This window comes from Natator depressus, chromosome 9 (genome assembly GCF_965152275.1).
Source record: "Natator depressus isolate rNatDep1 chromosome 9, rNatDep2.hap1, whole genome shotgun sequence".
Taxonomy (NCBI): Eukaryota; Metazoa; Chordata; order Testudines; family Cheloniidae; genus Natator; species Natator depressus.
The window spans coordinates 65,454,464-65,481,243 of NC_134242.1; the positions used below are offsets into that span (position 1 = coordinate 65,454,464).

General features: G+C 41.2%; 1 long non-coding RNA gene across 2 annotated transcripts in view; it reads left to right on the forward strand.

The window, feature by feature from the left end:
• Positions 1–1,214: 1,214 nt before the first annotated feature.
• LOC141994230 (uncharacterized) overlaps positions 1,215–26,780 on the forward strand; it is a 355,183-nt gene continuing 329,617 nt past the window's right edge. For both annotated transcript variants that reach the window (XR_012641047.1, XR_012641048.1), the window contains exon 1: positions 1,215–1,326. This is a non-coding gene — a long non-coding RNA (uncharacterized LOC141994230). The remainder of the gene's footprint in view (positions 1,327–26,780) is intronic.

Genomic DNA, 26,780 nt, shown 5'->3' on the forward strand with positions numbered 1-26,780 from the left:
ATGGCTTCCTAATGGGGGTGTGTAGGAAAAAGATATGCATCCTGGCCAGCACTCTTCTCAGGCAAAGTCCAAAAAAAACATTTTAAAAAATCAAAATGTGGGGGTTTTGGTACACTTATCTTCTGGATAAGCACTTTCACCTGTATGACTTCCATGGCACTTCAGAGAAGTCTGCCCCAGGGACAAAAAGCTTGATCGTACAATGAGCTGTGCACAGGTGGACCCCTGCAGCCACACAGATCCAATTGTAGAAAAGGGTCTTAATTACAGCCCCAATAAAAACAAAGCTAGAATACTATACATGTTAAGTTATTAGGGAAAAAAGACTGAGGCAACTATCCAAATAAGAACAAACAAACAAAGGCTAAAAAGTGGTCTGCACACTCCGAGAAGGAGTTATTACTGCGCTCTCAAGCTCAACTTCAGACCTTGAAACTCTATTAGCCATTTTCACTAGGAAAATTATCATATTTGTCTGTGTAGCACAAAATACAGATTAAATGCATTAAAGCAATTTTCAGAATGTTATATTGATGGGAAAATAAAGTTGAACCTAATCACCTTTCATGTACTTTATTGAACTATATTGCAGCAGGTAATATACAAGGGAAAAAATATGCTGAATAGACCAAGTGTTAATTTCAGTCTCCCAAACAAAATCAGCAGGTAAGTAAATGCTACCACAATGAAACAATTCCACAGCAGGAAAATTTGGGGGTAGGGTGGCAATAACCTATTATTTTAAGCACAGAGACAAAGACTTTAAGGATACTCATTAATATGACTTTTTTTAGTGCTATCATTTTATTATATTCACACACACAATGAAATGTTATCTGCAGCTTTGGTATACAGTCACTAAAGGTGGGAGCTAGTTAGATGAACCACATTACTCAGTAATTGGCACAAGTTGTTCTGTTTAAGGGAGATTTAGCACCTGTGTTAAGTAATCATTTACCATTCACTGAAGAATGCTGGTCTAGTCTGAACACTTAGGAAGCAGGGAGAGAAACCAAGATTTTGATATAATCAAATTAAATATTAAGACTGTATTCTATAATTGTATCCCTTCATGAACCAAGCCTAAATTGGTCAGTCTTTTCATATTTATGCTGTGGATTCAAAAATCCCAGTTAAACATTGTCTACTTTTAGAGGTATTTGAAACAAGACAGCTATTTCTTTTCCTGTGGAGTTTAAAGCCAAGAGACCAACATTCCTATTGGAGCTATATGACATTTGTTAACCAACAGTTCTACTTTTAAGGATTACTGCATGTATAGAGAAACCAAAGAACAAGAAACCAAGATTCACTAGGATTTTAAGGGTGAGTGAACTCCTCAAAACTATTGCTAGAGCACTGGGTACTTGACTATGCACACTAACTGCCAATTTGTCTTGAATTTTGTATTTGGGGATACTTTATCATTTGTGTCATATTTCAGACCAGCTTCTTAAAGCAGGTTCAATGAGTTTACATACAGACTGACAAAGATAATTGTATGTAAACTGGTTTATATGTAACTGAAAGAAAGAAATGTCACCAAATCCACTCGTCATCCAATGTTTTCAATAGCTTTAATTTATGCTTTAGATGGTCAAAACTCATGATAAGACTGGTTGGGTAATGGACATGCCAGCAATATTGATATGTTATTCACACACACAACTGGATATTAGATACAAGCTGCTATGATATAAAAGGTTAATAGTTAAGGTAATTTATCTCCCTTTGTATTTTTGCTGATAAAATAAGCGACATATTGTAATGCATTTGTGTGTTTTTAAAAAACAAGAAAGGAAACGGCAGACTGCTTGTGCTGCTCTGTGAGAGATGTGATTAAGGCCATCTGAGAACTTTCTCTCAGCAAGATGGTAGAGACAAGTAATGCTAAGTTTGGAGCCAACTCAGCTCCTAGAGGAAAAGGAGGTCTTTGTGATGATTAAGTTAGGAAAGACACAAAATAAATGTTCTTTCCTTTTAAATGAAATGGTTTGGTAATTGGAAGTGCCCTTCTCTGGATCGCTACTTACAGCAATATTTCTCTCACATAACCAAGGGAGTTAGGAGAGGGCAGTGTGAAGCGGCAGAGAAAGATATTCAGAAAAGTCTGTTTCTGCAGAGGATTTTCCAGAACTAATACCTTACAGATGCTATTAGTGTTAAGCATATCTGTGAATCCTAGAGCTGGAAGATTTAAAAGGAAAAGAAGTTTTGTGCTCCTCTGTAAGAGAAAAGAATAGCTAGCTAGCTCTGGAGGCTTAATTTACACTAGTTATAGCTCTGCCCCAAAGCATTTCTGTACAGGGTTTTGCCATGTTGTTGTTTGGGTTTTCTTTTTGGAAGTTATATGGTACATGTACTTATGAAAGGGTGGAGAAAATGTGAAACATTATAACTGGGGAAAATGGATCACTCTAAGCTGACATATTGTGGACGCTGATTGGATAGGGAATTCAAAACAAGGAGATTTGAAGGTCACTATCTGAGTGGCCAGGGTCTCTGACCTATTATGCTAAATTTCTCTGGGTTTCCCACCCAGACATTCTGAATCTCTTATAGAGCAAACTTTGTGAACTGGACTGCTAGCGGTGCTATAGCTGACCTTCAGAGAGAGGCCAGGGAGTACCAATGCACCCTGGTCCCACCTGTTCTCTGCCTGTGGCATATAATAGTCTAGTCTCCTGTACATGTATAAGACATTGTTACTTTCCTCTATTAAGGGCTTGTCCACATCATGCATAAGTCCACGCAGTGGGGTGTAAAGTCTAACTCGCACCAGCATATTGTGCGCCAACTGTCTAGTGTGAATAGCGCTGCGGCACATAAAGTTTTCTAGTGCAAGTTACTCCTGGTTCAAACCGTACTACACTAACACGCACAAGGGAACTTTTAGAACTTGTCAGCGGGGTCCACATGGGCCAGTTAGTGAGCAGCATGCTGGTATACATTTAGAATTTATACCTCATTGGTACAGACTAACACGCTGTGTAGATAAACCGGTGTGTGTTTTGGCCACTGTTAATATTCACAATGTGCCTTTGCAAATAGAGAGTATTATCACAGTATTCCTTCAATTTAGTACCTAGGCATTATCACATACCTCAGTAAAGTCAGTGTCTTGCAAAGGCATTACTTTAATGGTATGTAAGGTGTGAAAACCTGTGAGAAAACCCTGTTCAATGTAGGTTTTAATGGTGACCAATTATCACCACAACCACAGATGTAATCTTATATTATCCATTTAATCCAGATTTTATTCATAATTTTGGCATTGAATATCCTAGAGTTCTAGCAGAGTATAGGATATCGGGTTTAAAATTGGGGGCCAAAATTTTCCAAGTTTGGTTGCCTAAAACTAGGAGCTTAAACAGATTTAAGTACCTAAGTGCTTCTATTTTCCCAAGGCACTGAGCACCTACACCTTCACATTAATTTCAGTAGGAGCTTTGGAAGGTCAGTACATCTGAAAAATAAAGGCACAGTTAGGTGTCTAGCATTTGCACCCAAGTTGGAAAACTTGGGTCAAGGTGCCTGAGCTGTGAGTTTTGCAAGTACCATATCTTAGAAGACTGTAGTATGTGAGAACTTCACTGAAAGTAAAGAATTTACACTATTCTTTAGGCCCTGGTAAACAACAGTTATAAATACAAGGTCCAACACTGCTGGAGAAATCTTTTTGGTTTCCCTGCTGATATTATCAGACTACCCTTGTAGAATGTCAATGGCTAAACATATTCCATCTCCTGGCCAGTATAGAGCTGAGAAATTGACTTTGCCATATGGCTTTCTCGCATTATCATCAGGCCTTTTTAATTAGGTTCAAATTGGTAATCTCCACCTTTCCTCAGCTTCTACCTTTTTCAGTAACATTAAGACTGAACTCATTTCCAGTGCACTGCAGGGTGCTCAAGTGGAACCTAAATTGAATAGGATTTTCCCACAGGTTTTCACACCGTACATATGCTAGCAAAAGTCATGTCATGCTTGCCCAGTAGTGCATATAATTCAATTTTTGTTTTATTAAGGTATGAAGATGACCATTATATTAAATAGCCAAGCAACCTTAAAAACCCTAAATGGAAAAAATGGACCCATAGTTGAAGAAGTTAAAGACCTCTGGCAAGAGAGGTGGAAGGTTAAGGCACTGCGATTGTTTTTCGATATTTTATTTCCAAAAGCAGTACAGCCTTATTTGTAAGTTTGCTTTTTCACTTTTGCAGCAATGTTTAAGGAAATCTTGTAGGGCTCTAGGTCTAGAACAGGTTAAAAATATCTAAAAACTGCTGAATGGTTATATAAAGGCGTAAGGGCGGCAGAGTCAATAAATTTCGGTCTCCTTAAAGCAGAAGCCCCTGCAAGACCACACAAACAATGCATACTTTTCTCCCCAGCTTGTACAGCCTGGCAATGAAACTGTATAGTAATTCTGAATCTGATCATGTGTTTAAAAAAAATTATATAAAATAAGCACTTAACAGAATAAGTCCATAGGGATTTTTTTTCATAGGAAAAAATCTGACCATTTAAAACATTAAGAAAAAACCCTACACAGATTGAAATCATCTTTAATTGGGACTTCCCAGAGAGTTTAGTTCCAGATTTGAACTTCCCAGCAGTTTAAGGGGGTTTAGAGATGATTAAGGCCTTCTCTAGTCCTGGTAAAAGAAAATACTGATTTTATAAATTGGAGATATTTAACTCCAATGTTTTCAATTTTCTTTTCAATTCACAAGATATAACATATAAACCCCTACCCACTGAAATGAGCAAACCATTCAAAATCCTTAAAAAGAGGAGGGTCTGGGGGAGATTTAAACTGAGTCCTTTTGTGCTTATGCAAGTTCTTCACAGACAGGAGTTAGACTGGTAGAAAGGGCACAAGCAACGTACTTTTTCAAGCTGCACACACACGAGACAATACCCAGGGTACACTGTGTAATCATTCAAGAAATATTCACATGCTACTGTGCTCATGAGGGTCGTTTGCCTGCTGCACTGGAGTGCAACAAAATCTAGAGAACCTTGACACAGAAGTTAGGTCAGCTTTCTGCAGAGCACACAGGAACTCAACTATAGAGCTAAGCAAGAAACTTTTCCATTCAGTGGCTGAAAAATGAAGCTGGCGGGGGGGATTTCAAATTTCAGGTCCATTTGAAATAAAAACTTTTTTTTTTAAACTGGCAAAACAAAAGAGCATCCCCAAATTGGTTTTGGTCCAACAACAAACAAACACACTTTCATTGACCAGAAACCAACTGTTTTGTTTTGGGTTTTGCAGTGATTTAAACTTTTTCAATGTTTGTTCAATAAAATTGAAGTAAATTCCAAAACCAAACATTTTTCTGAAACAAACAGCTTAGACATTTCTGAATTTTTTCAACTGGAAAAATTCACCATAATCAACCCAAATCTGCTTTTTTCAGTAAATAAGTTATTCCAATAAAAAAATTTCACCCAGCTCTACTCAACTATTGTCACTGTTCAAACCACTTTGGAATCAGTTTAAGTGGTCCTAAAACAATGTGTGAATAAACTTTCAGACTCTCCTCTGAAGGTGGTTGAGCGAACTGTAAATGAAGTTTTATCCTATTTCTCCTTTTTTTTTAAAACACGCCTCTTTTTTTTTTTGCTGTAGTTGTGCTTAAACCCTTCACCAATGGATGTAGGTTCCCACAGTATAAGATGGGAGTTGGAGAGCTTTTAGATTAGAATAAAGAGGTAAAATAATACTTAAATTCCGTGTGTTTAAAGAAACAAGTTCTCGCCTAATTCCTAGTGGAACAAAATTGGCAAATTGACATAAGATAGAATTCATTCTAAAATACCACTTTTACCCAGACATCTCGGTGTGCTTTACAAAAGACAGGAATAATCACTTACAGTTTTTTACAGTGGTGAGAAAATGAGGTACAGAAAGGTTAAGTAACTTGTCCAAATTGGCAAGTCACTGGCACAGCCATGACTAGAACCTGGCTTAGAGTTCCTATTCTGTGCCCTACCATTAATTAATTCTGCAACTCATAAGCTCTTAATGCATCTTCCTCCTTTCCTTACAGTCTTTCCTTGTCTATGTATTATAATATAAACAAGACAGAAAAGTTAACTTTAGTATAATCCAATATCACTTATGTACTGGATCTGAGCCCCCAAGAATTGGGTTTTTTCTAAACCTCCTCTGTTAAATATTCTTCCTGAAAGAAACTGTATCTTTGTGTATGTGATTAACTAGTCATTTAGACTTAGAAATCTGTGCCAGTGAAGGGTGTATTCCTGTCTGGATGTATATGGAAATCCCAAGCATGTTAAGATAGAAAAACCAGGCATCGTCGTCTGTGTCAGCACTTCCCATTACGCTATTTTCAACTCACTTAACCACAGTGTGAAAATACATGATGGCCACAACCCGTGCCACATCACAATTTCACACAGGGATTCACTTTTCCCTTATTCTTTTTAAAGTAAGCTTAGCACTGGTGAAAAATGAAAATTTGACAGCTGTTGGGACTGAAATCCATAATTTATCCACAGAACAGTTGCAACTAACATACCTGAATGCTGTTCTTGACCAAGCAAACCTCAGGTAGGTACACCTGACTATTCGGTGCTTGGTTTCCCTGCTGAAACTTCCAGCAATATTGCCGGTGGTACCAGCTCTGTCAATGAAGAACTTCAGTCTCCAAAGCTGTCAGGCTAATACCTTTCACGCAAAGAAAAACAAAACTCCCACATAAAGCGGCAAGTTGTTGCAAACTGTATCAGTCTTTGTTGTCATACTGTGGCCGAATGAGGTAAGTAAAGTGCTTAAAACGGTCTTATATTCGTCCATCAGAGGTGTGCAGCCATGTTCATGCCCCAAACACAGGCATAAGCAGCAAGTTCCTGCTTTCACTTTCATAATTTGCAGAGTCAATGCTTCAATGTGAAACTGGATTCAAATTCTGCAACCTCTAATACATCAAAACACAGTAGTAGTCATCCTCAACTGTTTTAATTCCCCAGTAATTCCAACTCCTACATATACCCTAACGTTCCCCTTTGCAGTCTTCAGAAGAATCATTTGCTTTTTTATACAATATGCCCTCTTTCTTCAAAAACACTCTAAATTACCTGCTTTCTTATCCCTCCCTACATCCAGCACTTTGGAAGGCTTCCCATTATGTCCCAGTTCTAATAGCAATAGTACTTGACACCTGACCAGTAACCACCTCCACTGAAGCCCTCCCAGTTAAATATTTATTTCCAAATTACAGCTGGAGAAATTGAGGCACAGGAAGGTCAAGGCCAACATTTTCAAACTCATCCATATAATGTCATACCAATAATCTTCATAATTTTTCTCCATTTTGTTTGTCAGAACTTCGATAAGATTTAAATGAAACTTCAGTGTTTTGACCAGCTGTAGAAAAGACATTGCACTGTTGCATACCGTGACAGATTCAGAGGAAAAGTTTGCTTTCTATGGTTGTATGAGTGATTTGTTTGGAGAATTGTACGAAGGGAAGAAAAATTGAGAAATGTATAGTGGTTGTGGAGGGTATGGACCTTTTTCCTTATGTAGGGGCTCTGGTTTAGGAATACTTCTCCTAAATAGTTATACTTAGCCTCTTTGTTCCCTGTAGATCTTAAAGCACTGTACAAACACTGAGAGCTAAGCATTAGTAGAACTGTGTGAGATGGTAGAGTATGGCGTCTAGCCCATCCTTATTTGTTTTCAGACCCTAATAGATTGCTTCCTGCTTGTGAGGTTTGCCAGACTGCACAGAAATACTTCATCTAGCTAAATGACCTCATGGCAATTGATCAGGGATTTTACCATTGATTTGTGGTTATGGCGGACTATTTTCCTCCACTTCACTCTATGGCAATAAAACTGAAATAGACACTGGCTATCCAAACTTCAAGCAGTGGTCTAGGAATTTCTATCACAGGAGATAGCTATACTTACAAGTTAGAACGATGCTACTGGTACATAGTCAGAGGCCAACAATTTTTCCCGATTAGTTGGCTCCTCAAACTGAAAAGGGATAGTTGTAAGCCATCTCACATGGATATATGAGGTGAGACAGGGTTCAGTGCAGAGGAAACTGCTTCTCAAGGAAAAAGACTGATCATAGGCCAACTACATTTATTAGACTAACCTTTGGAAATGCTTTATACACAGATCTCAAGCTAGACTTATGGCTATGCAGATGTACAACCCTGCAAAGAGATGGGAGAGGGCTTCTGTCAGTCATTTCCTGGGGGTATGGGCCTGGTGGAGTCCAGGGAATAGCCAAGACAAGATGCTGTCTCAAACACATACCTAACAGATCCAGAATGTCTCAGAACACTGCCAGAAGCAGGGGCTCTTCTGGAAGGCAGGCAGATGCAGAGCTAGGCCTACATTTATTAGGGGCCCTCAGCACTGAGGTATTCCCTAGGGTGGCATGATGGAGCTTGCTTTCCAGCTGTTTTAGGCCAACTTCTGCTTTTCCTATGCTGTAGTCTAATTGGCTCTTGTCTACTATACCATGTTTAACTCCCCCACTCTGTCCTCATTTCCTCTGCAGGCTTCTTTACATGTGAGATGCAACCTCATTCCTCTACTTCCCCAAACTCCTCTGATACGGACTCTTCCTCAAACCCCAGCCTTTATCTCCACAGACCACACCCGCTCTTTCCCATCCCTTTCGCCAAACTCATCTCATTCTGTCCCTCATCCTCTCACACAAACTGCCTCTCAACCGAGTCTTTCTTTTCTCAAATAGTTCTATTTTCTCTCCCCACATAGCTCTTAGGGGTTCCCCTTGTACCTGTCTTCTCCAGCTGCCTACTAGCATTAACAATGTGTGGGGAAATGTGCTGCCCCAGCAATACGTCTCCAGCTCTGCAGATCCACAGAACCAGCAAGAGAACCCATGCAAGGAAACCTCTATGGATTCCCTAGGTAACCCATTCCAGTGCTTCACCACCCTCCTAGTGAAATAGTGTTTCCTAATATCCAACCTAGACCTCCCACACTGCAACTTGAGACCATTGCTCCTTGTTCTGTCATCTGCCACCACTGAGAACAGCCTAGCTCCATCCTCTTTGGAACCCCATCCTTCAGGAAGTTGAAGGCTGCTATCAAATCCCCCTCGCTCTTCTCTTCTTCAGACTAAATAAGCCCCGGTCCCTCAGCGTCTCCTCATAAATCATGTGCCCCAGCCCCTAATCACTTTTATTTCCCTCCACTGGACTCTCTCATTTGTCCATATCCTTTCTGTAGTGAGAGGCCCAAAACTGGACACAATACTCCAGATGTGGCCTCACCAGTGCTGAATAGAGGGGAATAGTCACTTCCCTCAATCTTCTGGCAATGCTCCTACTAATGCAGCCCAATATGCTGTTAGCCTTCTTGGCAACAAGGGCACACTGTTGATGAGAAGCTGTATATGAATCCATTGTAATCCCCAGGTCCTTTTCTGCAGAACTGCCATTTAGCCAGTCGGTCCCCAGCCTGTAGCAGTGTATGGGATTCTTCTGACTGTGCACTTCTCCTTGTTGAACCTCATCAGATTTCTTTTGGCCCAATCCTCCAATTTGTCTAGGTCAGTCTGGACCCTATCCCTACCCTCCAGCGTATCTGCCTCTTCCCCCCAGCTTAGTGATATCCACAAACTTGCTGAGGGTGCAATCCACCCCATCATCCAGATCATTAATGCCAGTAAGGAGGGAGGAACAGACGGCTCTATGCTGCTGCAAAAAGTACCCTCTGTTGCCTTCTCACAACCAGCCTAAAGCTGGAGGATGAGGAATCATGGTTGCATCCCAGGCTGAGCATGTTGAGTGGGGTGTGCCATTCCCCCTCCTCCCTATTATCATGCTGGCAATGGAGGGAAGGAACAATTGAAGTTAATATGCATATCCATACCTCCCTGAAATGTGTTAGGCATCAACTATTTGGTCTGTCTCCACCTTCATTTCGTATTAATTGTATCACAGAAATATCTAATTAGAATCAAACCCCATTGTGCTAGGCTGTGTACAAAGACACCAAAATAGACTCTGCCCCTAAAGTGTTTACAATCCAACTTTGTCAACTTATTGCAAAGGGTCTGACCAAAACAATCCCTCAGTCAGGCTACTCAGGGAGGGAAAGATTATGGGACTTAACAATTTACAGGATATGCAAAGAATAGCCCAGGCTAAACAGGGATGGTGGAGCTTTGCTCTAGCACTAAGTGATGTTTAATGGTGAGGGAAATCAAATTCCACACTACAACAAAAAAGAGGGACCAAAGAAAAGTCTTGCTGAGATAATTATGTAATTGCATAGGCCAGCTACTACACAGCTTGGTCAGTCAATTTCAGCCTGGTTTATGTTTAAGATAAACTCTTTAAAAAAAAAAATTGACAGGTTTCAGAGTAGCAGCCGTGTTAGTCTGTACCCGCAAAAAAGAACAGGAGTACTTATGGCACCTTTGAGACTGCCTAAATTTGTTAGTCTCTAAGGTGCCAAAAGTACTCCTGTTCTTTTTTGCGGGTACAGACTAACACGGCTGCTACAAGTACTCCTGTTCTTTTTTTCTAAAAAAAATTGTAGTTCAACACTCTACCCTTGCCAGTTTCTTTTTAAAATAAGAGCATAAGACTACCGCATCTCTTACCTGTTTTTTATCCCTGCCTATATCCATTTGCTGCTTTACCGCCTCAGTCGAGCGCCCATTGCCAGAAAACGTAACCACAAGCAGTTGCTGACACCGATGGAGATGTGCACCCTGCTGTTCCTCCCTGGGAGACCTAGTGCAATGCATGGGCATTCCTTGTGAGCATGGGTAGTGCTCCAGTCCCATATAGTTGGCCATATTGTCAAGCCACATTCCTTCCTAGAAGTGGTTGGGAAGCTTATAATAAAAGTCCTGGAAAATGCCGATTTGTCAAAAGCTAAACTTTTTGTGGGACCGTATGAGTTTTGATGAAATTTTAGTCCGGAAAAGTTTCTCGGATCCAGGATGGAACTGTTTGTCAAAGAGAGAGAGAGATCCACCATACCCCTGAGTAGCCAATAGCCCAGTGACCAGGACATTCCCTGAGGATGAGACACAGATTCAAGTCCCTGCTCCACCTGATTCAGACCAGGAACTTAAACCTGAATCTCCCACACCTCAGAGGAGTGCCCTAACCACCAGGCTATTGGCTGTTCTGGATGGGGGTCAGGGTGTGTGTCTGGTTTTTTCATTGGGGGTGGGGGAAGGATCTAAAAGGTCTGCTTCATCCCAATCAGGAATGGGACATTTTTCAAAATCTCAAAAGTTTTCACAGAATAGGAAAGCCATTTCCTGGCCAGCTCTATGCCTTTCCCAGACAGTCTGTATTTGGATATGTGGTGAGGTGTGGTGTCCATATGCTGTCCACCTTTTCAGGCCATTGAGGAACAGATGGTCTCCGATTAGCTAGTGATGAGGTGCTGACATACCTGACCTGTCACTTAAATTTCTATTTTTTCCTTTGTTATTGCAAACAGCTTGTATTAGAAATAGCGTAAGAGAAAAATCCGGTACTTTCAAACAGAGTAAGAGTTTTTGTTACCTCTAACTGCGGCAAATACAAATAGGCCTGGACAGCATGCTCCCTTGCTCACATCTGGGAGACACCATGTGAATATTTAGCTTTATGCAAATAGGATAAAGCCATTGCAAGGACAGCCTGCACACCTCTGGATCAGATGTTGAAGAGGAGTGAATAGATGATCATAATGATCCTTCTTGCCAAGAGCTTCCTTAACCTTTAAGCCAGCTGTTAATCACAGTATAATTTACTTTATCTGTTCTCTGAATCCACAGATTCTTCACTACGTACAAATTTCTATTACAAAAGGCTTCCTTCCTGTTAGAAAATGTAATAAAAAGATGTATCTTTTTCTGCTTTGGGAAAGAAGAGACATTTGCATAACTACGTTATTGGATACAAAATTACTTCAGTCTTCAGATAGGCCTTGATAAACTCTCTTAGAGTATTGTGAAAGCTATTTCATTTTTATTTTAATTACAATGAAGTACCTGTTAAATGAAAAAAAAATCTCACAATAGGAGACTCGCAGACCAAGCTCTTTCCCTTCAGGAACCAGTTTATAGCCAATCCAATTTTATACAGCCCAAGCCCATTTTATTAGCATATTATCTGTGCAGGTTATTCAGTCAGTCAGCTGTGCACTTTCCAGAGATAAAGTGACATCATTTCTCCTGTTGTGGATGCTACACTGCTTCCAATTTTTGTATAGATAAAAGCAGGTCGGAGGGGAGGGATCATGAAGCTGTATTTTCATCTTTGACTATATTAATGTCACAAATTTAGATTCTTAAGATCTTTTATGGGATTTTCTGACAGTCTGGAATATGTTCTACATAAAGGCATAGAGCTGAGTTACCAAAAATGCATAAGTATTTGAAAAGATTTAGATACATGAATAAACTAACTGAACTAGAACTGCCGAGCATTTTATTACTACTTACAAAGAAAGCTTATGTTTATTATAAGGACTTCCTTTAATGTATGGCAGTTTAACTGTTTCATAAGATTTTCTAATTTAAAGCAAGCAAGACCAAAGTAACTTGTTGCCACAAATCTGAGTAAGCCACAGTATGCTGGAACCTATCAGACTTTGACAGGCACACAAGAACATATTGCTGTGAAGCAGAGAATCCGAAAAAGTAAGTTGGCGTCACTGTTGTTCCCCTTCCTTTCACACACTGAAATAAAAAACTTAAAATTTAAGTTCTACCCTCTCACCCAAAGTCCTGAGGCATGGTAATATTGGTAAAACATGGTAAATATTGGATAGAATGATGCACAAACAAAAACTGCTTTTTAATCTTTTATATCCAAAATTACAGACTGTTGGAGACAATCTTGTTAAATGCTGGATGAGCGCGATTTCCCAATTTCAGCATTGCTTAGGACCACCTGTCACTGAACTGAAAACCAAGAACTAAAAATAGTAGCCAAACTAAAAGCTATTGGTCATACTCTTCTCCCTGCTGTGACCTCCCCTGAAAGTTGGTGTCCTAAGTTGCTAGACATTTTTTTAAGACAAAATTACAACCCTTCCTTTGATAATGGCGTATGCTGCATCTAGCTCTGAAAACATCCTGCAATTGGCTATGTATTGTGTAACTTTTCTCCAGCCATTCTTGTCAACGGGAAGTCAGTAATAAGGTGGATTGCTGTTGGAGATTGGCAAAGCCACTTGAATATCATCAGCACGGTCCAGACCCCTGGCTTAAACTCTAACTCTAAGCTAAAATTGTTATTCTATATGAAATTCACATTAGTTTTATTTTTGCACATCTTTCCACCCCTTGTTTGGAAATAGAAATGCAAAATATACCATGAAAGGTTTCGGGGAGATTCAATACGATATTGTAGAGTTTGGAAGCTCAGATACTTCACAATTAAGCAGCAGCAAACAGCTAAATTGTGAAGCTCTGGAGGCTCACCCATCGATCACTAGTGAGTAAACAAGTCTCAGCTACTCTGAGTTCTGAAGTTCTCTCTGTCCTTTGAGTTCTGAGGTTAGGTGGGATTTCTTGTACTGTGTTCAAACACACAATTCTGATGTGTCCTCTCCAGCACCAGGTACTGGATATCTAATTAATCCGCTTCCCAACTCCTGCTAACTGCAGGTATTTGGTTCCCCTTTAATGACTGAGTTATTGGCAGCAATTATTTTACTACCTACTTAAAACATTTCTGATTCACCCAAAAAATACCACTGCTATTTTATCTATAAATACTATAAATGGCAGCCATGTTGAGATAGACTAGAGGTATTAATCCTTAGGCTGTCACGAATGTCTACAAAGTGCTTTCAATAATATTGATTTGGCTGTCAAAATGGGAAAAATGTCAACATCTCAAACTATCCAATTATAGTCTAGAAACCATACTACTTCTTGCAGGGGAAACAAAAGGTCGGTTTCTTACCAACTCTAACATAACTCACTGTTGTGTGCTGAAGTGAATACATTAGATAGAGATGCAGCTCAATCCAATGTCACCTGATTCAGGCAGGAAAAAAGTTCCTGGGGTAAGAAAATGCCAGTGTTGTTAAACATAACAGAAGGAATCCTCTCTGGCATCTTTGAAGTACATTCAAGCATTGCAACAGATTTTCCCTCTGAACAGTCTTTGAGAATATGTCTACACTGCATCTGGGAGGGAGCAGGAGCAGGGGTGAAAGTAATGGGGTACGGGCCGGTACGGTATACCGGTAAAAGGTAGCCGCCAGGACCAGCCCATACCACTGAATTTAAAGCTGCCACTGACGGTGGGGGGGCAAAAGAAGTAGCTGCCCTGGGGCCACGATTTAAAAGGGCCCAGGGCTCTGGTCGCCTACTGCCGCTACTGAGGCTGTGCCGGCCAGAGCCCTGGACCCTTTTAGTCACCGCTGGAGCCATGGGTGGCGCGGGCCAGGGAGCACAGATGGACTGGCTGGGGGATGCTGACCCCCCCCCCCCCCCAGTCCCACCCCTTCTGCCTGAGGCCATGCCCCTTTTGGGGGGGCCAGAGCAGCCCCATACTGGTAAAATCTGCATTTTACTTTCACCCCTGAGCAGGAGGCTTGTGTTAGCAGGGCTCGCACTAGTGTGCTAAAAATAACTGTGTAGGTGCTATTTTGACATTGCATCTCCAGTTGGAGCTCAGGCTCCCAGGCATCAGGGAAGAGGTGGGGTGGGAAGTGAGCTAGCTCTACAACAATAGGCATTATGTTGCACTGCTAACAGTGACTGAAGTTTGAGTCTCAAGGTGAATCCTGAGCTTACAGTACTAAGAATGTAAATAGTATCTATAGTGGGGGGACTGCTTAGCACTGATCTCTGTCTGTCTGTCTGTCTGTTAAGGAAAGACAAAGCAGTATGACTAAGGTCCAGAGAAACTGCGTACAGACTTCCATCATTAGGAAAGACCCTGTGATGGAAGAAAGGAGGAGGGGGTGGTGGCGGTGGGGAAATGAGTTCCTTGCCTCTAATTTCCCCCACTACAAATGTGTTTTTATATATACATTTTTGTATTCCTTCTGACCTTCTCGGTCTATTGTATGGACAGGCAAACCTGAAGATATTTTGCTTCAGGCTTTGCTGTTGACAAAAATGTTGTAAATGATATCTATAATTTACAAAAAGTTCAGCCAATGGAATATTAACATATTCACATAGCAAAGAAATGCGTCCAAATCTCACAAACCATGTTAGCCTCTGCCAAGCATGGCATAACCACTTAAATCACTTTAAATGAGGGCTATAAAAATTAGTCAATGCTTAATAAGTGTATTCAACCCATGTTAAGAAAAATAGCTACTTGAGTCTATTTACAAATATAATCCCATTTCAAGGTCTCTGTCATGGCCCTTGGATTTCTCCCTTTAAAAGGGTCTACTCAAACCAATTTATTTTGATAACTAACTTGCCCCATATTTTCAGTCACTAACATTCTTTGGTCAGTTACTATGATGTATCTCCAGCAGTGTTCTAAATGACCACTTACTGTGATGGCTCTAGGGTGACCAGGCAGCAAATGTGAAAAATCGGGACGGGGAGAGGGGTAATAGGAGCCTATATAAGAAAAAGATCCCAAAATTGGGACTGTCCCTATAAAATAAGGACATCTGGTCACCCTAGAGGGCTCAGGCAGGTGATAGTGCCTTTCATGTAAAGATCACTAGCTCACTTCTGCCCCTTCAGTAAAGGATGAAAGTCATGGCTACCAATGGCTGCTTCGTACTCTATGTGAAATGAATTGATGGTTTCAGTCCAGTTCCTAGTGGTTATATCCACATCACAAACCTTCAACAAAGTTGGCATTGTTAAAGGCATTCTCAGAAGATGATTAAGGAATGAATTGGCACAGAGAATGAATTGCCCTGTCACACCTAGAAATCAAGAGTGCGACTCGGTGGCAGGCTGATATGGAAAAACCTTGTCCTGATGTCCCTTTCCTGTATATGCTCTAAGAATACACTAGGAACAGTTTTCCAGGCCCGTCAAACCAACACTTCTCAGCAGCACTACATTCTCTTCATTAATTTTAAAAATCTCATCTTTGTGAGATCTTCCTCCAGTAAGTAAAGATTCATCACTGGCACCTACAGGAGTAAAGAGGGGTGTGCGTGGGGGGGGGATGCCTACCAGAATAGACAGCACTATTGATCATGCATCAGGAGTCTATCAGTGAACTGCCTGGCTTGCAATGAAAGTGTGTGACTGATTTGAATGGAGACTTATGCCAGAAAAACCTATAGTGGTGTCCCACAGGCTCGTCCACTGTGAGCTGCAGGGGGCCAGGCCGTGCCTGCGGACGGTCAACATAAACAAAATGTCTCGCAGCCCACCAGTGGATTACCCTGATGGGCCGCATGCTGAAGGTTGCTAACCCCTGCTCCAGCTGATGACACACTGCCTCTGCAGCAAAAAAAATTCTTTTTTCCTACTTCCACACCACACTAGAGAACTTTGTTCTCCATTGCCACTCCTCGGGTCTGAATCAGCATAACTCCTTTCTAAGAATCTGCCTCTCATTAACAGTCTGTGTTCTGAATTATTTTCTCCTTCAGTATCTGAGCTTATTTTCCCAGGCAGAATCTTTTATTCCCTGACCATTTTTCTAAATCTTTTCTATTATTTCTGTGTATTCACTTGTATCTGCCACACTGTGAATTTAATTAATGTGCTGTTTACCTCTTCTTCCAGATCATTAATAAAGATGTTAAATAAGACTGGGGCTACTCTGATGTATCATGGAAGAAGGGGTGGACAACTTCCCCTTTTCAGCTTAATACATTGCCATTTATCATTACTTTGTTTATAGTTCTTCAGCCTGTTTTCTTTCCATGTGACAGTGTCTGCAAGAACTGCCCTCCTTTTCATGGTCACTAACAGATGATTCCTGAGTACTTTGTCAGATTCTACAGCACTGTCACTGTGGCAAATGTAGCAGTTTCCCCTACAGGCAGCATTTACTGCAGCTCTTGCTTTTTCTGCTACATGATGCTAGTTTGGAAGGCAGTTCCCTGACCAACTCCCTTCCCCTCCCCCCCAATTATTTCTTTATTTCCTATGCTGAATATGGAATCTTCCACACAGTCTTTTTATCTGGTCTCTCCCTGTCTAATACACAGAGCTTTGTGCATCTCCAGGAGATACTTCCACTTGGGAGGAAGCTAAACTGATTCTCCACACCACTTGCTAATGCCAAATCGAAACCCAAGTCAATTCCTTACAAAATTATAGCTGATTAAGAAAAAAAAAGCACAGAGTCCTCTCTCCTCACTGAAGTGAGGGTAGTACCCTTTCACTACCACTTCTGGCATATCCTCTCATGAAGGCTACTTTCTATGTTGTTTTAGCTGTGTCAGTTCCCAGATATTCGGAAGGGAAGTAATATTTTATTGGACAAACTTCTGTTGGTGAGAGAGACAAACTTTCAAGCTTTTCCTCAGGTCTGGGAAAAGTACTCACTGTCACAACTAAATACTAAAGAAAACCCAAACAAAAAGTTTAGCATGAATACTTCCCAGGAAGCGTAAATCATTGAAAACCTAGGTTTCATTGAGATGGGCTTGAATTTTCATTCAGCTCTCATCAGTTAAATTAAAAATGTAGTCATATTAAAGTTGAAAAGACTATGCTGTGGGGTGGAAAAGGGCCTGGTGACACCAACTCAGCAGATCCATGATGGAATGTCTTTGGGAGCCTTTGCAGGTACCAGAGTCTTGTGTTGGCAGCTCCTCCAGGGTGGCAGATTTCAGAGTTAAAATATAGGGGATCAGTTCAAACCTCTTAAGATATTGTTTCAGGCTGTGTGCACACAGGCAGTTGTACTCCGGTCACATTTTCAAACTTCCTTCTCAGCCATAAAGGATACAAACCATTTGACAAACTTCTATTAAATCAATCTCAACTTTTATTTTTTTTAATGTTGAGACAGTCTGAATTAATGATAGCCTTTGAGTGCTTTTAATATATCTTTATAAGTTTGTGCTAACGTATTTGTAGCAGACATAGTAGGCTTTTTAAATTCAAATACTTACAGGCTCTGCAACAAGAACAGGATTAGTCTTCCATCTTGGCTCATAAAATGCCGTCTACCTAGTGTAATATGTGAGTGAAGGTTTGAAGCCATTAGAAGGAAGTAATCTCAGAGAAGATCCCTAGTTTCTGCACTATACCCTTTTGGGAAAGATTGTCCATCTTTCTGCCTTGACAGTAGCACTAATTAAAGTTCACTTCCATGATGCTTTATGTTTAAGAAGGCACTTTTATTCTAACTTCCAGATTTATATCTTCAGTTTTTAAGAAGAATGAGCTCTTGGTTTGCAACATCTCTTACTGTGCTCTTTCAAAAATGTTGCAGCTGAAGTCCAGGGACTTAGGATACATAAGTCTCTCCAGCTGTTTTGTGTGAATAAAAAATAGCATTTGCACGTTTAGAACCAAATGATGGTCCTATTTAAAAGCAGTGGACAGTTGATGATGGTGGGACTAGATGTGTCCCTGAGAAAGCTGTTCTTTTGCTTGTTTGCGCTCTGACTCAGATGTTCTTGTTCCGGAAGTTCTCAGTGAGGACCATATGTTTTGCACATGTGTGAAAAGGATTGAGAAAGTTGATGGAAAGTGAATACAATTTAGGGATAAACTGGCTCTGCCACAATCCATACATTTGAAGTGGCATAAAACTGTGCTTCCCCAGGAACAGCTCATATGTGGAATGTGTGCCTCTAACCATATGTCTGTATAGCAGTCACAGGATGTGATTGCAGCTCAAGAAGTAGTATCTGAGCAAGCTAGATCAAATCTAGCTCCAGTACCGGAGCAGTGAAGCCACAATAGTGCATGTTTCAAGGCAGGCAAGTCCACCTGGGACCCTCGGTACAGTCCATACTGAAGGCCGTGCTGCCACAGCTGCACTGCTCTAGTACCTGAGCTAGCAAGAGTAAAGCTACCTCAGGTCTGTCTCCTTGAGCTGCAAATCACACCACATGACAGAAGTGTAGATATACCCTTAGAAGTACAATTACCTCTGCTTCTCTACCTTTCTCTGCTTCTCTCTTGCTCTCAGAGGGGATGCCTGTACTCACAGCAAATTATGCCCCCACCACCTCAGCTTCTTGCTCACCTGCTGTTTTCAGCATGATGATGGTGGCTAAGCCATGATCCTGTTCTTTGGGTAAAGGGTTAGCAATTCAATAGTGGGTGCACATGGCTCTCTTACTGCTATGGAACCAGCCACAAGTCCAAGTAGCCCATGCACAGGCACTGGTAGTTCTTACCCCACCTTATGCCCATTGTACAAACAATACAACAGTGATGCAGAATGCTGCCCACACCTCCATCAAGTTCAGGCCGTAACTGAGCTAGCTAGTACCTCAGCTGTGCAGCAAATCCTTCCAAACCTCTGGCTAATAAAAAATTAACCAAAATACAAACTACTTTTATAATAAAAAAAAAAACCCACCCTCAAATGAGAGATTGTTTAAAGATACCCATATGACATTTAACACGTTCCCGCTATGAACTCTGAGTCCACCAAGAAAACACAATATCATCCAGAAAAGCCAACTCGCCCCAACCCTACTCTTCCTCAGTCCTTGTGACGGTCTATGGGAATGAGGAGCTCTCCAGTCTTCCTAATTACCATCCGTCATGGGACAAATCAAGAGCAATCATGGACAGTGACTGGAGCCTGACAGCAGGTCACAAGATGTCCACTAAAACCCTGTTTTCTCAGAGCCATTGTTAACAGAGACTCTCCCCTCAGATGCTGGTCTCCAGCCCCCTTCCCCCCCCCCCCCCCACACACACCAGTTTTCTCCAACTGCCATGGAATCTTGACTCCACACAACTGAGCATGCTTTCTGTATTGTGCAGGTTCATTCTGTCCCACTGTCTGTCTGTCCCTTTCCATACAGCTCAGCAGGGGAACGGGGTTTCACAGATGTAAATCCAAGTTACATACACATACACAGAGTAATGACTAGATTGTAAGGTATATTTTTCCTTACCCAGTTAGGAGACATACTGTGATTTGTGAGAAGCAGGAGGAAACCAGGCACTGTCCCTTCCACCACTTTTTTTTTTTCCTCCCCAGAGAGGCCTGCCACAGTTATCTCATACTAGTGCCCTCCAAGGTAGCTGAGGGAAAAAAGAAGTGCAGGATGTCCCTAGTTGCAGCAAAGTTAGACAGCAGAAGGAAGCTCATGCTGAATGTCTAATCTGCCACCAATTTAGGCCATAGATTGGGCCCCGAGTGATAGCTGCACCTTTCAGAAATATTAGGAAGTTAACCAATCTGTTTGTTTGAAAAAAATACGGGATACATGAAAGCATTACTACATTATTTAAATCTAATTTTAAAAGATAATTTATATGACAAGACCTGCTATTTGTTAATCAGATTCATTGTTGTGGAACTGCTTTAACACAGTATATTTTTATATAATTTAGTTTTTTGTCTTAGAAGAATTAATTCTTCTATCTCCAGATTACAAGTTTTTATTCGAGAGAGAAAGCTAGCTTTCTCCCTTTCAGAGGCTACCCAGAAATCTTTTGTAAAGGGAGGGTAGAAGGCAGTTCTTCACATTGCCTTCTATTTGCATTTCCACTTCACGTATTCTTCTTCTCTGCATTATTCCAGTACCTGTTTTTGACATCTTTACAATGACCAGGGAAGAGTATAAAAATATTGCTCGGGCATGTAGGAAAGATATCAGGAGGGCCAAATCGCACCTGGAGCTGCAGCTAGCAAGAGATGTCAAGAGTAACAAGAAGGGTTTCTTCAGGTATGTTGGCAACAAGAAGAAAGCCAAGGAAAGTGTGGGCCCCTTACTGAATGAGGGAGGCAACCTAGTGACAGAGGATGTGGAAAAAGCTAATGTGCTCAATGCTTTTTTTGCCTCTGTTTTCACTAACAAGGTCAGCTCCCAGACTGCTGCGCTGGGCATCACAGAATGGGGAAGAGATGGCCAGCCCTCTGTGGAGATAGAGGTGGTTAGGGACTATTTAGAAAAGCTGGACGTGCACAAGTCCATGGGGCCGGACGAGTTACATCCGAGAGTGCTGAAGGAATTGGCGGCTGTGATTGCAGAGCCCTTGGCCATTATCTTTGAAAACTCGTGGCGAACGGGGGAAGTCCCGGATGACTGGAAAAAGGCTAATGTAGTGCCAATCTTTAAAAAAGGGAAGAAGGAGGATCCTGGGAACTACAGGCCGGTCAGCCTCACCCTCAGTCCCTGGAAAAATCATGGAGCAGGTCCTCAAAGAATCAATCCTGAAGCACTTACATGAGAGGAAAGTGATCAGGAACAGTCAGCATGGATTCACCAAGGGAAGGTCATGCCTGACTAATCTAATCGCCTTTTATGATGAGATTACTGGTTCTGTGGATGAAGGGAAAGCAGTGGATGTATTGTTTCTTGACTTTAGCAAAGCTTTTGACACGGTCTCCCACAGTATTCTTGTCAGCAAGTTAAGGAAGTATGGGCTAGATGAATGCACTATAAGGTGGGTAGAAAGCTGGCTAGATTGTCGGGCTCAACGGGTAGTGATCAATGGCTCCATGTCTAGTTGGCAGCCGGTGTCAAGTGGAGTGCCCCAGGGGTCGGTCCTGGGGCCGGTTTTGTTCAATATCTTCATAAATGATCTGGAGGATGGTGTGGATTGCACTCTCAGCAAATTTGCAGATGATACTAAACTGGGAGGAGTGGTAGATACGCTGGAGGGGAGGGATAGGATACAGAAGGACCTAGACAAATTGGAGGATTGGGCCAAAAGAAATCTGATGAGGTTCAATAAGGATAAGTGCAGGGTCCTGCACTTAGGATGGAAGAATCCAATGCACCGCTACAGACTAGGGACCGAATGGCTAGGCAGCAGTTCTGCGGAAAAGGACCTAGGGGTGACAGTGGACGAGAAGCTGGATATGAGTCAACAGTGTGCCCTTGTTGCCAAGAAGGCCAATGGCATTTTGGGATGTATAAGTAGGGGCATAGCGAGCAGATCGAGGGATGTGATCGTTCCCCTCTATTCGACACTGGTGAGGCCTCATCTGGAGTACTGTGTCCAGTTTTGGGCCCCACACTACAAGAAGGATGTGGATAAATTGGAGAGAGTCCAGCGAAGGGCAACAAAAATGATTAGGGGTCTAGAGCACATGACTTATGAAGAGAGGCTGAGGGAGCTGGGATTGTTTAGTCGCAGAAGAGAAGAATGAGGGGGGATTTGATAGCTGCTTTCAACTACCTGAAAGGGGGTTCCAAAGAGGATGGCTCTAGACTGTTCTCAATGGTAGCAGATGACAGAACGAGGAGTAATGGTCTCAAGTTGCAATGGGGGAGGTTTAGATTGGATATTAGGAAAAACTTTTTCACTAAGAGGGTGGTGAAACACTGGAATGCGTTACCTAGGGAGGTGGTAGAATCTCCTTCCTTAGAGGTTTTTAAGGTCAGGCTTGACAAAGCCCTGGCTGGGATGATTTAACTGGGAATTGGTCCTGCTTCGAGCAGGGGGTTGGACTAGATGACCTTCTGGGGTCCCTTCCAACCCTGATATTCTATGATTCTATGAATGCAGTGAGATAAGTGCCAAAAGAAAAGAGGTGGAATGGAAAGTTTTTCCAGGCTGCTACCCATCCAATGTCTGTTTGTCAGAAAATTCAGTCAACCTCCCCCAGTTTCCTACAAAGCAAATTCCCTTCTCATCACCAAGGAGAACTTAGGGCAGCACAAACAAGATATGCAACCGGGGCAGGGGGAGTGGATGATAGAGGGGAGACTGCGCTAACTAAACAATCATTTGTTGGTATCAATGCTTGACAGAATGAAATTGGGTGGATTAGCCAAGTCAAAGTTTATAGTTTTATGAATCAATTTAGGTGAAGATGAATGAGCCAGACTGCTTCATTGCAATCATTTCTTCTTAACGGGGATATTTTTCCTTCAGTCATCATAAAAATTCAGTCTTAATACTTATACCCAATCTTCTTCTTTGTGAAATTGTAGCAAGCAGGATTTTCAGTTGAGGAAAGGCTGAAAAAGTATGTAATTTAAATCCAGTAGCACTGTTCTCTTGCTATCACTGGCTATTTAGTCTCTAAATAACAAAGACTGGGTATATTCCATTCTGCCAAACCAAATTATTTGACCCTGTATTTGTTTAGAATAGATTGTCTGTACAGATATTTACTGAACTGGTACAATTCAGTGTCATAATAAAATATTACTGCTAAGTGTCAGCCATTAGAGTGACAGAAAGGACACTGTTTAAATGAATTACTGCATTGTGTTTTTGTTTTATTTAAAAATACTATGTAAAGCTAGACAGGGGGGCATAAGAATAGGATTATGGATGCTACAGAATTGAAACTATTTAATCATGTCATTCTAACATCTGGTAGCTGACATGGAGAGTGTTTGAAAAATCAGTGAGCTTGATATTAATTGATATGGATATTAGCAAAAACTTGGAGGATAACACTCTAGGCACTGTCTTGATTTTATGTTCATGAATAGTTAAAGGGACTTACAGCTTTTGGTTCCATTCAGGTTTTCATTTAGATATTTTAGTTGAAAAGGAATGCAAAAATCCAATAGCACATGTATATTGCAGATAGGGAAAAAATATCTTAGAGTTTAATACAGTTGCCCATCACCAATTATCTGAATGACTTCCACATAAAATCAGTGGTAGCAGGGAAGTCCCTAGTGGACTTATTGAAGTCTCTAGCACTTTTCCCTATTTTCAGTGTCAAGTCTCTGAGTGAAAGGATGAAACAGCCAGGAAAGGATTGAGAATTGCCCACCTATTCCAAGATTCACATGGGGACTTAAAAGGGGCTTGCCTTGTTAGCAGGATCTGAGAGAAGCAAGGGGCAAGGTGTCCAGGGATTGCAAACCAGTGTTGGTCAGGGAATTGCTTTGTTTTTGTGTAACTGAGGGTCTGAACAATAACGGATGCTGAGCATACACTTGATGTACACACTGGCGTGGTGCTGTCTCTTTCCTGGTCTGATGAGAGACACCGCCACCACCACCCCCAGCTTTCACACTCTGGTAGGTTTTTTAGGTTTTTTTTTTAAATAAGAATCTTAAATTTCTGTTTCTGAGAGGGGCAGAAGGAGATGTTTGTGTGAAGTGTTATGACAAGGCTTTGTTACAGTAGACAACCATCCTATACATTGGGAAACAAGGAACTTGGAACTCTTCATTCACAAAGTGCTTGATTAGAGGAGAGTTCATGTGGAAAGTTTTGCCATTTTTCCTAAAGATGGTAAGACTCTGGATTAACCCAGTCTCTAGAAGTTTGTTTCATAGCCACATCTTCTCAACCAAGATGATATTAAAGCCCCTACTTCTGCCCCTCTGCATGTGCCCAGACTGCACAATTTGACCCAGAATGAAAACAGTATGAAAGTCATACCAAAATCAATATGAACTAAGTTCAAAAGACTAAAATCTGCTCATATATTGTAAAATGACTAACTTGAAGAAAGTAGCAATCTCTACAGAAAAGCCGAGATTGAATAGGCCATGATGACCCTTATGGAGACAGTCCTAAGGCAGTGGGAAGAAGTCGTCTTTGATAGCCAAAGCTTGGAACCAGAAGCAGCACTAATAATGTTTTGAGTGTATGATAGGAATGTCTGATAGCAGCAAGAGCCATTGGATAGGGGCAAAGGAAAGTGAAGGGCTGAAGAAACTGGCACCTTCCAAGGCAATTCTCACACTTGAAAATATTTTGAACACCAGCATTCCTCTCTCTCTCTCCACATGGATGTGGAGTTCCTCCGGAGCTCCTCTAGATCAGTGTTCAAGTAAATCATGTTGTGTTTTTCCTCAGACACAAGGCATATCTTAATCATATAACTGATATCAATCCACATTAATAACTTCAGGATTCAGCAACATAAAGAAGGGAAGAAGCTCCATGAGAGAAAAGATAACCATTCAGGGACTCTCTAACATTCTGTATCTAAACTGGTTTCAGAGTAACAGCCGTGTTGGTCTGTATTCGCAAAAAGAAAAGAAGTACTTGTGGCACCTTAGAGACTAACCAATTTATTTGAGCATAAGCTTTCATGAGCAACAGCTCACTTCATCGGATGCATAAAGTGGAAAATAGTGAGGATGTTTTTATACACACAAACCATGAAAAAATGGGTGTTTATCACTACAAAAGGTTTTCTCTCCCTCCACCCCACTCTCCTGCTGGTACTAGCTTATCTAAAGTGATCACTCTCCTTACAATGTGTATGATAAACAAGGTGGGCCATTTCCAGCACAAATCCAGGGTTTAACAAGAACGTCTGAGGAACAGTCGGGGGGGGGAAGGAATAAACAAGGGGAAATAGGTTACTTTTTATAATGACTCAACCACTCCCAGTCTCTATTCAAGCCTAAGTTAATTGTATCCAATTTGCAAATTAATTCCAATTCAGCAGTCTCTTGTTGGAGTCTGTTTCTGAAGTTTTTCTGTTGTAATATCGCAACTTTCATGTCTGTAATCGCGTGACCAGAGAGATTGAAGTGTTCTCCGACTGGTTTATGAATGTTATAATTCTTGACATCTGATTTGTGTCCATTTATTCTTTTACGTAGAGACTGTCCAGTTTGACCAATGTTCATGGCAAAGGGGCATTGCTGGTACATGATGGCATATATCACATTGGTAGATGTGCAGGTGAACGAGCCGCTGATAGTGTGGCTGATGTTATTAGGCCCTGTGATGGTGTCCCCTGAATAGATATATGGGCACAGTTGGCAATGGGCTTTGTTGCAAGGACAGGTTCCTGGGTTAGTGGTTCTGTTGTGTGGTTGCTGGTGAGTATTTGCTTCAGGTTGGGGGGCTGTCTGTAGGCAAGGACTGGCCTGTCTCCCAAGATTTGTGAGTGTGATGGGTCGTCCTTCAGGATAGGTTGTAGATTCTTGATGATGTGTTTGGAGGGGTTTTAGTTGGGGGCTGAAGGTGACGGCTAGTGGTGTTCTGTTATTTTCATTGTTAGGCCTGTCCTGTAGTAGGTGACTTCTGGGTACTCTTCTGGCACAGATTGACAGCATCACTTTTTGTAGTTACGCAGCAACATACAGCACAACTGACAGGATGGTGTGGGACGTTTAAATTACCACAGCATAGACTACAGCAATTTTTATGGATAACTAGAGGATTTCCACTCTCCAAAGCTGTCAGTCTTATACTTCAAGTGTTACATTCTCACACAATCTACTATTGTCATTTAAATTTGTTGATCTGAAAATATAAAAAAAGTAAAACATGTTAATGTAGATGTAGTAATGTAAACAGATGTAAACATTTTAATAAATTGTTCCCATGTGTAAAAACACAATCTACAGAAAATACAATTTTTAAGAAACTTTGGGATGCCTTACACTATATAGTTTAAAGCCCAGACTGTGTTAGATGAGCAGGGATACCATCAAACTAGTATTATGTTCACAGCATATATACAGAAAAGGTAGAGCTTTTATCGTTTTTAAATCTTTCTGGAGGATTGTATATAACACTACTTTATTTCTTAGAATCTAGAACCCTTCCTAGTACACAAGAATCAAAACCAGAGACACACAAAGCAGGCCACTTCCTAATGCAGACAGGCACTCATCCCAGCATACTCTACTCCGACATCTTGAAGACTGGCTCTTTGCAGACTGAGGACACAGATTGCACGCTTTCCTTGGAGTCTACTAGCCTGCAACCAGGAAACCCCTAGGATTCTAAAGGGATAGCTGCTTGTTGTTTTAAACATAGGCT